Raw genomic sequence first — 14,673 nt, forward strand, 5'->3', positions numbered from 1 at the left:
CTGACTGTGAACATCCACTCCTGTGTTTGCTAGGCCCCGGCATCATCTCACAAGAGACAGCTATATTTGGGTCCTTTCAGCAAAACTTGCTAGTGTATGCAATGGTGTCAGCGTTTAGAAGCTGATTATGGGACGGATCCCTGGATACGGCAGTCTCTAAATGGTCCATCCTTTCATCACAGCTACGAACTTTGTCTCTGTAACTCCTTCCCTGGGTGTTTTGTTCCCAATTCTAAGAAGGTGCACAGTGTCCACACTTTGGTCTTCATTCTTCTTGAGTTTCATGCGTTTATCAAATTGTATCTTATATCTTGGGTATCTTAAGTTTTGGGCTAATATCCACTTATCAATGAATACATATTGTGTAAGTTCTTTTGTGATTGTGTTACTTCACTCAAGATGATGCCCTCCAGGTCCATCCATTTGGCTAGGAATTTCATAAATTCATTCTTTTTAATAGCTGAGTAGTACTCCATTGTGTAAATGTACCATAATTTCTGTATCCATTCCTCTGTTGAGGGACATCTGGGTTCTTTCAAGCTTCTGGCTATTATAAATAGGGCTACTATGAACATAGTGGAGCATGTGTCCTTTTTACCGGTTGGGACATCTTCTGGATATATGCCCAGGAGAGGTATTGCTGGATCCTCCGGTAGTACTATGTCCAATTTTCTGAGGAACCGCCAGACTGATTTCCAGAGTGGTTGTACAAGCTTGCAATCCCACCAACAATGGAGGAGTGTTCCTCTTTCTCCACATCCTCGCCAGCATCTGCTGTCACCTGAATTTTTGATCTTAGCCATTCTGACTGGTGTGAGGTGGAATCTCAGGGTTGTTTTGATTTGCATTTCCCTGATGATTAAGGATGTTGAACATTTTTTCAGGTGCTTCTCTGCCATTCGGTATTCCTCAGGTGAGAATTCTTTGTTCAGTTCTGAGCCCCATTTTTTAATGGGGTTATTTGACTTTCTGGAGTCCACCTTCTTGAGTTCTTTATATATATTGGATATTAGTCCCTTATCTGATTTAGGATAGGTGAAGATCTTTTCCCAATCTGTTGGTGGTTTTTTTGTCTTATTGATGGTGTCTTTAGCCTTGCAGAAGCTTTGTAGTTTCATGAGGTCCCACTTGTCAATTCTCCATCTTACAGCACAAGCCATTACTGTTCTATTCAGGAATTTTTCCCCTGTGCCCATATCTTCAAGGCTTTTCCCCACTTTCTCCTCTATAAGTTTCAGTGTCTCTGGTTTTATGTGAAGTTCCTTGATCCACTTAGACTTGACCTTAGTACAAGGAGATAGGAATGGATCGATTCGCATTCTTCTACATGTTAACAACCAGTTGTGCCAGCACCATTTGTTGAAAATGCTGTCTTTCTTCCACTGGATGTTTTTAGCTCCCTTGTCGAAGATCAAGTGACCATAGGTGTGTGGGTTCATTTCTGGGTCTTCAATTCTATTCCATTGGTCTATTTGTCTGTCACTATACCAGTACCATGCAGTTTTTATCACAATTGCTCTGTAGTAGAGCTTTAGGTCCGGCATGGTGATTCCACCAGAGGTTCTTTTATCCTTGAGAAGAGTTTTTGCTATCCTAGGTTTTTTGTTATTCCAGATGAATTTGCAGATTGCACTTTCTAATTCGTTGAAGAATTGATTTGGAATTTTGATGGGGATTGCATTGAATCTGTAGATTGCTTTTGGCAAGATAGTCATTTTTACAATGTTGATCCTGCCAATCCATGAGCATGGGAGATCTTTCCATCTTCTGAGATCTTCTATAATTTCTTTCTTCAGAGACTTGAAGTTTTTATTATACAGATCTTTCACTTCCTTAGTTAGAGTCACGCCAAGATATTTTATATTATTTGTGACTATTGAGAAGGGTGTTGTTTCCCTAATTTCTTTCTCAGCCTGTTTATTCTTTGTGTAGAGAAAGGCCATTGATTTGTTTGAGTTAATTTTATATCCAGCTACTTCACCGAAGCTGTTTATCAGGCTTAGGAGTTCTCTGGTGGAATTTTTAGGGTCCCTTATATATACTATCATATCATCTGCAAAAAGTGATATTTTGACTTCATCTTTTCCAATTTGTATCCCTTTGATCTCCTTTTGTTGTCGAATTGCTCTGGCTAGGACTTCAAGTACAATGTTGAATAGGTATGGAGAAAGTGGACAGCCTTGTCTAGTCCCTGATTTTAGAGGGATTGCTTCAAGCTTCTCACCATTTACTTTGATGTTGGCTACTGGTTTGCTGTAGATTGCTTTTATCATGTTTAGGTATGGGCCTTGAATTCCTGATCTTTCCAAGACTTTTATCATGAATGGGTGTTGGATCTTGTCAAATGCTTTTTCCACATCTAAGGAGATGACCATGTGGTTTTTGTCTTTGAGTTTGTTTATATACTGGATTACGTTGATGGATTTCCGTATATTGAACCATCCCTGCATCCCTGGGATGAAACCTACTTGGTCAGGATGGATGATTGTTTTGATGTGTTCTTGGATTCGGTTAGCATGAACTTTATTGAGGATTTTTGCATCAACATTCATAAGGGATATTGGTCTGAAGTTTTCTATCTTTGTTGGGTCTTTTTGTGGTTTAGGTATCAGAGTAATTGTGGCTTCATAGAATGAGTTGGGTAGAGTACCTTCTGTTTCTATTTTGTGGAATAGTTTGTGAAGAACTGGGATTAGATCTTCTTTGAAGGTCTGATAGAACTCTGCACTAAACCCATCTGGTCCTGGGCTTTTTTTAGTTGGGAGACTATTAATGACTGATTCTATTTCTTTGGGGGATATAGGGCTGTTTAGATCATTAACCTGATCTTGATTCAACTTTGGTACCTGGTATCTGTCTAGGAACTTCTCCATTTCATCCAGGTTCTCCATTTTTGTTGAGTATAGCCTTTGGTAGAAGGATCTGATGGTGTTTTGGATGTCTTCAGGATCTGTTGTTATGTCTCCTTTTTCATTTCTGATTTTGTTAATTAGGATGCTTTCCCTGTGCCCTCTAGTGAGTCTGGCTAAGGGTTATCTATCTTGTTGATTTTCTCAAAGAACCAGCTCCTTGATTGGTTGATTCTTTGAATAGTTTTTCTTGTTTCCACTTGGTTGATTTCACCCCTGAGTTTGATTATTTCCTGCCGTCTACTCCTCTTGGGTGAATTTGCTTCCTTTTGTTCTAGTGCTTTTAGGTGTGTTGTCAAGCTGCTAATGTGTGCTCTCTCTAGTTTCCTTTTGGAGGCACTCAGAGCTATGAGTTTCCCTCTTAGAAATGCTTTCATTGCGTCCCATAAGTTTGGGTATGTTGTGGCTTCATTTTCATTGAACTCTAAAAAGTCCTTAATTTCTTTCTTTATTCCTTCCTTGACCAAGGTATCATTGAGAAGAGTGTTGTTCAGTTTCCACGTGAAGGTTGGCTTTCTATTATTTATTTTGTTATTGAAGATCAGCCTTAGTCCATGGTGATCTGATAGGATGCATGGGACAATTTCAATATTTTTATATCTGTTGAGGCCTGCTTTTTGACCAATTATGTGGTCAATTTTGGAGAAGGTACCATGAGGTGCTGAGAAGAAGGTATATCCTTTTGTTTTAGGATAGAATGTTCTGTAGATATCTGCCAGATCCATTTGATTCATAATTTCTCTTAGTTTCACTGTGTCCCTGTTTAGTTTCTGTTTCCATGATCTGTCCATTGGTGAAAGTGGTGTGTTGAAGTCTCCCACTATTATTGTATGAGGTGCAATGTGTGCTTTGAGCTTTACTAAAGTTTCTTTAATGAATGTGGCTGCCTTTGTATTTGGAGCATAGATATTCAGGATTGATAGTTCCTCTTGGAGGATTTTACCTTTGATGAGTATGAAGTGTCCCTCCCTGTCTTTTTTAATGACTTTGGGTTGGAAGTCAATCTTATCAGATATTAGAATGGCTACTCCAGCTTGTTTCTTCATGCCTTTTGCTTGGAAAATTGTTTTCCAGCCTTTCATTCTGAGGTAGTGTCTATCCTTTTCTCTGAGATGAGTTTCCTGTAAGCAGCAAAATGTTGGGTCTTGTTTGTGTAGCCAGTTTGTTAGTCTATGTCTTTTTATCGGGGAGTTGAGTCCATTGATATTAAGAGATATTAAGGAAAAGTAATTGTTGTTTCCTGTTATTTTTGTTGTTAAAGTTGGCATTTTGTTCTTGTGGCTGTCTTCTTTTAGGTTTGTTGAGGGATTACCTTCTTGTTGTTTCTAGGGCGTGGTTCCTTTCCTTGTATTGGTTTTTTTTCTGTTATTATCCTTTGAAGGGCTGGATTCGTGGAGAGATAATGTGTGAATTTGGTTTTGTCGTGGAATACTTTGGTTTCTCCATCTATGTTAATTGAGAGTTTGGCTGGGTATAGTAGCCTGGGCTGGAATTTGTGTTCTTTTAGTGTCTGTATAACATCCGTCCAGGATCTTCTGGCTTTCATAGTCTCTGGTGAAAAATCTGGTGTAATTCTGATAGGCTTGCCTTTATATGTTACTTGGCCTTTTTCTCTTACTGCTTTTAGTATTCTATCTTTATTTAGAGCATTTGTTGCTCTGATTATAATGTGTCGGGAGGTATTTCTTTTCTGGTCCAGTCTATTTGGAGTTCTGTAGGCATCTTGTATGTTCATGGGCATCTCTTTCTTTAGATTTGGGAAGTTTTCTTCTATAATTTTGTTGAAGATGTTTGCTGGTCCTTTGAGTTGAAAATCTTCATTCTCATCCACTCCTATTATCCGTAGGTTTGGTCTTCTCATTACGTCCTGTATTTCTTGGATGTTTTGAGTTAGGATCTTTTTGCATTTTACATTTTCCTTGATTGTTGTGCCGATGTTCTCTATGGAATCTTCTGCACCTGAGATTCTCTCTTCCATCTCTTGTATTCTGTTGCTGATGCTCGTATCTATGGTTCCAGATTTCTTTCCTAGGGTTTCTATCTCCAGTGTTGCCTCATTTTGGGTTTTCTTTATTGTGTCTACTTCCCTTTTTAGGTTTAGTATGGTTTTGTTCATTTCCATCATCTGTTTGGATGTGTTTTCCTGTTTTTCATTAAGGACTTCTACCTGTTTGATTATGTTATCCTGTTTTTCTTTAAGGATTTGTAACTCTTTAGCAGTGTTCTCCTGAAATTCTTTAAGGGATTTTTGTGCTTCCTCTTTATTGTCTTCTGCCTGTTTAGCAGTGTTCTCCTGCATTTCTTTAAGTGTGTTATTAACGGCCTTCTTGAAGTCCTCTATCATCATCAGGAGATATGCTTTTAAATCCGTGTCTAACTTTTCCGGTGTGTTGGGGTGCCCTGGACTGGGCGAAGTGGGGGTGCTGGGTTCTGATGATGGTGGGTGGTCTTGGTTTCTGTTAGTAAGATTATTACGTTTACCTTTCGCCATCTGGTAATCTCTGGGGTTAGTTGTTGTCGTTGTCACTGTTTAAAGATTGGAGCAGAAGCTGTGTTCCACTCACCAGCAGTCTCTAAATCCTGCGGCGGGGGTCGTGGGTAGCTGATGGTACCCCGGTGCTGGTCCAGCCGGAAGAGGCCTGTGGTCCTACTCAGGCCGTTTTTCTGCTTCCCTAACTAATGCAGTCTCTGGTCCCGCGTGCAATTGGATTGGAGCAGAAGCTGTGTTCTACTCTCCAGAAGTCTTAAGATCCTGTGGTGGGTGTTGTGGGTAGCTGGTGAGTGTCAGCCGACCCTGCGCCCCAGCTGCCCAGGTGTTTTTCTGACCGGAAGAGGGTTGTGGCCCTATGTAGGCTGGATTTCTCTCTCCCCAACCAGCGCAGTCTCAGGTCCCGAGTGATTGGACTGGAGCAGAAGCTGTGTTCCACTCACCAGCAGTCCCAAAATCCTGCGGCGGGGTCGTGGGGAGCTGGCGGGTGTCAGGCAACCCTGCGCTCCCGCTACCCCAGCACTGATCTGGCTGGATGAGGCCTGTGGCCCTACTCAGGCCGGTTTCTGCTTCCCTAACTAATGCAGTCTCAGGTCCCGAGCAATTGGATTGGAGCAGAAGCTGTGTTCCACTCACCAGCAGTCCCAAAATCCTGCGGCGGGGGTCGTGGGGAGCTGGCGGGTGTCAGGCAACCCTGCGCTCCCGCTACCCAGGCGCTGATCCGGCCGGATGAGGCCTGTGGCCCTACTCAGGCCGGTTTCTGCTTCCCTAACTAATGCAGTCTCAGGTCCCGCGCAATTGGATTGGAGCAGAAGCTGTGTTCCACTCACCAGCAGTCCCAAAATCCTGGGGCGGGGGTCGTGGGGAGCTGGCGGGTGTCAGGCAACCCTGCGTGCTCCTGCTACCCCGGCACTGATCCGGCCGGATGAGGCCTGTGGCCCTACTCAGGCCGGTTTCTGCTTCCCTAACTAATGCAGTCTCAGGTCCCGCGCAATTGGACTGGAGCAGAAGCTGTGTTCCACTCACCAGCAGTCCCAAAATCCTGCGGCGGGGTCGTGGGGAGCTGGCGGGTGTCAGGCAACCCTGCGCTCCTGCTACCCCAGCGCTGATCCGGCCGGATGAGGCCTGTGGCCCTACTCAGGCCGGTTTCTGCTTCCCTAACTAATGCAGTCTCAGGTCCCGCGCAATTGGATTGGAGCAGAAGCTGTGTTCCACTCACCAGCAGTCCCAAAATCCTGCGGCGGGGGTCGTGGGGAGCTGGCGGGTGTCAGGCAACCCTGTGCTCCCGCTACCCCTGCGCTGATCCGGCTGGATGAGGCCTGTGGCCCTACTCAGGCCGGTTTCTGCTTCCCTAACTCAAGAAACACTTTTTTTAATAATTTTATAAAAAGCATTTTCCAGGTTTTTGTTTTTTCTTTTTTTTTTTCTTTTTTCTTTTTTCTTTTTTTTTTTTTTTGTTGTTGTTGTTTGTTTTTTGGTTTTTGAGGCAGTCTTCTATGTGTAGCTCTGGCTATCCTAGACCTCACTCTTTAGACAAGACTGGTCTCAAACTCAGATTTCTACCTGTCTCTGTTTTGTGAGTATTGGAATTAAAGGTGTGTGCTACTATGCCCAGCCTTATAAAGACATTGATGAAAGGAAGTCAAAGAGAAAGATGTACAAAAATGGATATGGAGTTTGGAACTGTTTAGATATGCCAGGATTGTAACCCTGGCAGAATAATGTTGGTTATTTTAAATAAGCCTTTCTACCTAGACAGGAGTTAACCCATGCAACATCCATTATTTTAGTAATTTGTACACTTGATGAATTTAACATTGCTTTTACTTGGCCTAAAACTAATGTAAAATTTATTCAATGACCAGATGAATGAATTAATTCCTTTTAGTCTAATTAATAAATACCTGCTGATATTATTTATGCCTGACTTTTTTTTTAAATTAGGCTTCTTTCTACAAGGCCAATTAACTTTAGACTCAGTAAGCTCTATCTATATGTGTGCCACGACACAGCTATTAGTGTTCTTATTTTGCAGTTCAAAGTAAGGGTAAATTTTAAAGCAGAAATACATAATACCTTGCATAATATATAAGTGGCTTATAGCTTTATTTTTTGTTTACAAAAAGAATAATTATAAGAATATTTTTGGAATTGCTGGAAAATTGAGATGTAGTTGGCCAGCTTCTGTCAATTCTTTGATATTATATTGAATAAAATGTGTATATATTGCATGACAAATTTAATAGACAAAAAATGGCAATGAATTGTTAATGGCATCATTAATCCATGTTTAAAAAGTTATTGTGTAATTAATAGTCTTTCTCTTGAAGAAGATATACTGAAACAGTATAATTAACAATTGTAAGTTTTAAAGAGGACAGGGTGGTCTTTCTAAATCTACGTCTCTCACATTAGTCTTATTTTCCATACAATATAAATGAATGAAAAATTTCAGCTTTAAAGGTTTTAGCAATTATTTTACTATTAAGAGGAAAATATTAATGTCATCACTTAGAATTCAAGTTACTCTCGAAATTAATGAACTATATCAAATTAGTTAAAATAATCTTCAGTGGCTTATTAATTAGCATTCTTAATTGACCATTAGCATATGATCTTAAATGACTCTTGAATTTACTTGTTTTTAAGTTTGTGCACAAGTGTGGTGCACATATCTACCTACCTTTCTTCCTTCCTTCCTTCCTTCCTTTCTTTCTTTCTTTCTTTCTTTCTTTCTTTCTTTCTTTCTTTCTTTCTTTCTTTCTTTTGTTCTTTCTTTTGTTCTTTCGTTCTTTTGTTCTTTCTTTCTTTCTTTCTTTCTTTCTTTCTTTCTTTCTTTCTTTCTTTCTTTCTTTCTTTCTTTCTTTCTTCCCTTCCTTCCTACTTCATTTTTTCTATTTATCATCTACCATCTATCTACCTATCATTTATCTACCTACCTATATGTCATTTCTTTCTTTATCTGTTTATGTATTGACTGATAGTCAATATATTTATCCATCTGAAAATTATATATGCTTTGCTATCATTAATAAATATTAATATAGTTTATTATTCTCAAACAAACTTAATCAAGAATAAAATTAAATCAACTCATACAGTACATATCAGTATTGGATATAAAGAAAATAGATTTTACAATCTACATCTATAAGACAGTATTACTTAAAATTGATTTAGAATGCATAGAATTATGTATATTATAGGTATAAATGAAGAAGGCAGAACTGGAAAATACGTCATAGCACTCTATGTTTGAATGACAGATACTAAGATTACAAGATATTGTAATGCTTTACTTAAATCTATCAGCTTATTGCTTCAATTCAATTCAAATCCAATGAAATTTATGATACTGTATCAATCTTTTCTTTTAAAGGCACAATTTTTACTCTTTGAAAACCATTTACATCATTTTGTATAAAGGTATAGATTAATACCATGTACATTGAGTTACACTATATAGCCTAATCTTTGATTCACAGTCTTCACTCCTTGCTTTCCTATATTTGATCCTGGAAAGGGTTTTATAACTTTACTCACTGTTGCTCTGACTTCTACTTTGACGATTAAATAAAATGCGATTATTTGCAGACGTGCAGAGACTTCATCTCTCTCTTTTCATAAGAGCTTTGATTTTTTTGTATGATGACTTCATCATGGAAATGTTTGGTTTGAGGTGCATCTCTTATTCTTCATAATGAAATTGTAAAAATAATGAGGACACATTGGCATAAAATAATGACAGCCAGATATTTAAAATAAGATCTTATTTCTTTCTGACATAAATTTATTTACTTAGTGCTTCATGTAGTTGTACTGTGAGTTTTACAAATATTTAATTTGGATTCTTAAAATTCAACTTATTTTTGCCGTGAGGTAAAGTTCACATCATCTCTATATATTCACACAATTTGATAGCACACTTATATTTTGGCAACATCAGTTCAAAATTACATATAAAGAGCTTTTAGAGAATTCCTTGGGCCAAAGTGAATGTGACACATAGAGTATTCATGTGATTTAATTTTATTCTGATTAAACCATCACGAAGATTTGCTTCACAGCCCTAAGGTATAAGAGCACTCCTATATCATAATGTATTGTTCAAACATGTAGAATAGGGAAAAACAATTGCAAAAAAAATTATTTTAAAACTGGGAATTGATAATTTCAGGGTTTTGAGTCATAATTGTCTTGATCACAACTTATCATATTTTCTCTTGTAGGAAGGAAGTCAGCTGGGTGGTGGTGGCACACACCTTTAATCTCAGCACTTGGGAGGCAGAGGCAGGCGGATTTCTGAGTTCGAGTCCAGCCTGGTCTACAAAGTGAGTTCCAGGACAGCCAGGGCTACACAGAGAAACCCTGTCTTGAAAAAAAAAAGAAAGAAAGAAAGAAAGAAAGAAAGAAAGAAAGAAAGAAAGAAAGAAAGAAAGAAAGAAAGAAAAAAGCCAGAATGAGGAAAAGTTTGTGAATCTCAATTTAAATAGAAACATTTCTTTCATGCCCTCTTAAAAAAGAAAGTGTTATTCTTAATAAAATATTTTTGAGAGGTCAACACAGGTGCAAACCGGCAAGATGGCAGTGGTTGGAGCCGGCTGGCTGAGGCATGTGGCATCCTCACTGCTGCTCCTGAGCCCCCTCCTGCCCACCCCGCCTGCCCACCCCAGAACTGTTGGCTCCAGCCACGCTCTACCACAAGATGGTTGTGGATCATCATGAAAACCTTAGGAACGTGAGGTCCTTCAACAAACATCTAAAAATGATGGAACCGAATTGGTAGGGACTCTGGCATGTGGTGACATCATGAAATTGCAGATCCAGGTGGATGGAAAGGGGAAGGTTGTGGATGCCACATTTAAACATTAAAACGTTTGGCTGCAGTGCAGTCATTGCCTCCAGTTCCTTAGCCACGGAGTGAGTAAAAGCAAAAAGCAAGGAGGAAGCCCTGACCATCAAAAACACAGACACCTCCAAGGAGCTCTGCCTGTTGCCTGCCGTGCTCCATGCTGGCAGAAGATGCCATCAAGACTGCCCTGGTTGATTACAAACTGAAACAAGAATCCAAGAAGGAAGTGCCAGAGAGGCAGTGAGCCCTGGAGACACTCCAGCGGGTCACAGAGCTGCTTCCTACTACCCATCAGAGAAGCTATGGGAACACACACATACTACTCACTAATTGATGCAATCAAAATGTGTGGTTGGTTATGCAGATCTGCATATATATCATAATAAAAGAATTTAAGACGAAAAAATATTTTTTGAACTTTTGAATCTGTGGTTTATTACATAATTGTTGTTTATGAACTCAGTGAGCTAGAAAATAAGTTCAAATATTATAACCCAAATTAAACTAACTTCAGGAAGTGGAAAAAATTTTAACCTTAGAGACTATTAAAAAGGTAAATTCAAGTGCCTAGGAGAGATCACTAAGTAGTTAAGAGCACTCGTTGTTCTTGCAGAGGACTCTAGTTCAGTACTCAGAACTGATTGTGGTCAAATCTTGTCTAAGTTCAGTTTCAAGGAGAAACCTAAACCAGTATGTTGAATAGACATTGCTGTGTTCATGACAGCACTATCCATATACAAAAGAAACACTTGCTTTTTAATGGATGAGTGAACCAAAAGTCACACACATGTGCACAAATAAAGGAACTATTCAGTTTGTCTAAATAATGATATTATTACATTTTATCAATATAGATGATCTCAGAAGACACTGTGAAGTAAAATATGCCAAGTACTGAGAGGAGAATTGCTAAGGGATGGACGATTGATTAAGTGTTGACCAAAGTGCAAAATTTCACTCAAAGATAAAGGATAATGTCAATTATTGTTTACATGTTAATTTCAAAAATCTATCTATCTATCTATCTATCTATCTATCTATCTATCTATCTATCTATCTATCTATCTATCTATCTGATAAGTCCTCTCTATGTAGCCCAAGTTATTATAGGACTCAAACTTCCTACTTTCATTTTTAAATGATTCTACAATGGAATAGATATATCAAGACAGCCTAATGTAGGCAATACAGTTCTAATAAATACAAGTCATAATTTTGATATCGATGCTAAAATAGAAAAATGAGTTAAGATTTTGTAGGAAAATGAGTTGAGTAATTGATTAAAATTGATATTTATTGATATGAACCGTATAGTGATTATTGAAACATGGGTATGAAATACAATATTTTCCGTGCTTTTGTGTATAGTATGCTTTTAGCAAGAGAAAAAAATCCACTTAAATATCATCAGACTGGGTAGCAGCAAAGCATATCATGTACTATGAGACACAGCCTTCTGGAACAGAAGCTCAAAAAGCCACTAAGCTGCTGTCCTGGGGAAAAGGCTTTCTATAGAAACACTGTTACTTTAGAGCTGGGGGTGAGAATACATTCCCTTTCCACTTCACAAAACAGCTGACGGACAAGAGGATAGTCTGTGTAGGATCTCCACACAGTGTGTTTTATAATCGTAGAAAAATAGAAAGGTAATAAAACCTTAACAGTCTTATAATGATAAAAAAGGATTTAAGTTGTCATGCAAGTGAACCATCACAGTTTATAAAACTGTTAAAAAATTATGAACCTTATGCTGACCCAATGAATATCTCTGTCAAATCCTCAATTGGCCAGATGAAGACAACAAGATGATACAGAAAAATACGCTTTACTCATAGCCTACTGATGTGTTTGCTAATGTCATGCAAAGAAACACTTTTGTAAAACCAACTGAGATATTATCTAATAAACATATTTGCATAGTAAACAAAACATGTGGCATAGTTGGTCACCATGTGACTTCAGTTTCAAATTAGCCTCAACATACATGTATTCTTCCTCTTAGAGATGCAGTGTCACCTCAAGGCATCTGAATTGATGAGTCTGGTAATTCCCAATGGATGGAAGTGTATATTTCCAAAGCGTTGTGTTTGAGATCTTATGTTAGCATTACACTCCGAAGCATTCTTTCAGGCCAGTGTCCTCTGGTTTGCAAAGTATTTATTGAATGTAAGGAGGGATTTGTGTTATAGGATAGTTCCCATACCTAGGCATCACACTGGGTTCTAGTCTTTCTATTTAGCTTAACTTCTTAAACACTGAAGAATTTCCTAGTTTTGGTGAGAAAATCAAATTGATGCCCAGAGTAGATGCGATCAAATCCTATCACAGTCGACATGGCTTAAGCAGTCACCTTTCTGCTCTGTGAACTTTAGGGTGAATTGGGGACCCAGAGTCCTCCTTTGGCAACATGTTTTTGGTTTTGTTTGTTTGTTTGTTTTTAAAAATATTTTTTATTAGGTATTTTTCTCATTTACATTTCCAATGCTCTCCCAAAAGTCTCCCATACCCTCCCCCCACTCCCCTACCCACCCACTCCCACTTTTTGGCCCTGGCGTTCCCCTGTACTGGGGCATATAAAGTTTGCAAGTTCAATGGGCCTCTCTTTCCACTGATGGCCAACTAGGCCATCTTTTGATACATATGCAGCTAGAGTCAAGAGCTCTGGGGTACTGGTTAGTTCATAATGTTGTTCCACCTATAGGGTTGCAGATCCCTTTAGCTGCTTGGGTACTTTCTCTAGCTCCTCCATTGGAGGCCCTGTGATCCATCCAATATCTGACTGTGAGCATCCACTTCTGTGTTTGCTAGGCCCCAGCATAGTCTCACAAGAAACAGCTATATCTGGGTCCTTTCAGCAAAATCTTGCCCGGCAACATGTTAAACTTACAAAGGCAACAGTGCACTAAGATTGAAAAACAGGACTTTGTACAGTGCTATACTTGTGAGATCTGTGTCTCCAGTTCTGAAGTCACTCTACTTTCTATGGTTACTCCACTCTAGCTCTGGATTGGCCAATGTTTTAAGGTATCTGATCTTCACTGGCCCTGCCATTTGTCTATTTGGATTTTAATGACTGTTCAACTGTATATTTGTTCTGGTTAGCACTATCACATGATACAAGCAGTTTCACAATTTATGTAAATCTCACAATGTACCACAACTTTTCATCTCAGACCTGATCTTCTCTGTTCTTTTATCCTACTAGGTAGGCTCTTGACAAGAAGCTGAGAGTTTATGGTTGACACGTTATCTTATATTGAAATGCAAACTTGATTTACATTAAATGAATATTAGGTATACCAATCATAGGCTTGTGTATTAAAAATATTTCTTCCACTTCTTAGAATACGTAAGCTAGTCTGAATCGAGTCATATCTACTCTCAGCTCACAGTTTTCGTATGAACCAGTTTATCAGCAAATGAAACAGTGGAATTTGATTTTCTACCTTAAATGTATCATGTGAGATCCCTGTTAATTTTGTCACAAGTGTGATATATAAGAGAAGATTATGGCACTTTTTATTATTCTTAGCTTTCAGTCTTGGTTTTCTGTTCATGGAAGTAAACTGCACCCTGTCTTCTAGCTCACATTTACACTAAGGCACCCAACACAGTGGTCCACAGCCAGAGTTACACCTTGGTCTCTTACAGGACTGACTTTGCATTGGGAGTTCAATACATGTGGACATGTTAATGAACCTCAATGTCCAAGTGCTTAATGACATGACAGAAGATATCTGATAATAGTCTACTACTTCTCTGATAGGAGGAACCCAACTCTAGACACAGATTCCTGCATCCAACTTCTTTCACTGAAATCTGCCCTAAGATGTATTTACACATTTTCTTGTCTCCAATCCTGTATGTACCCAGTCTGCTTTATCATATGGACTGAACCCTATGAACTCTTGACTCGATTGTTCCCATCATCAATGAAGTAGACTTACTGATTCAAAGCTGGCCAGCTTTATTGCCACTGGTATCATGGAAAGAATATTATCTATGAGCACAGAATAATGGAATTGGCTGCTGAACATTTTGGACTTGTTTTTCCATTCTTTATGTATTCTCCAAAATATTGTCTCTTTTAAAAAAATATTTAGGTTAGAATAGTTGAATCTCTCAGTTGGCCCTGTTATATAGTGATTTGTCCTTTGTGGACTATCTTTTATATTCTCTATCTCTGTCTCTCTCTGTCTTTCTCTGTGTATGTGTGTGCATGTGTGTTGTATGTGTTTATTCATGGGGCTCTGGTATATAGCACTTAATTTAAACATCTTTTATTTATGCCAAGTATGTAAATGTTTAATGATCTAACATATATATTGCAATTCTTATTTTGAATGAAAGAATTAGTCAGAATGATGTTCTAAATATTCCTGGGTTTTTAATTTTTATGTTAACACCGTGTTATATTGAACAAA

At 38.6% G+C, this 14,673-nt stretch overlaps 1 pseudogene; it reads left to right on the forward strand.

Moving 5' to 3' along the window:
* The first annotated feature begins 9,978 nt into the window (after window positions 1-9,978).
* Window positions 9,979-10,493, forward strand: LOC110292025 (iron-sulfur cluster assembly enzyme ISCU pseudogene; annotated as a pseudogene).
* The last annotated feature ends 4,180 nt before the right edge of the window (window positions 10,494-14,673 follow it).

The sequence above is a fragment of the Mus caroli genome, unplaced genomic scaffold, assembly GCF_978045245.1.
Source record: "Mus caroli unplaced genomic scaffold, Mus_caroli_1 scaffold_3, whole genome shotgun sequence".
Taxonomy (NCBI): domain Eukaryota; kingdom Metazoa; phylum Chordata; class Mammalia; order Rodentia; family Muridae; genus Mus; species Mus caroli.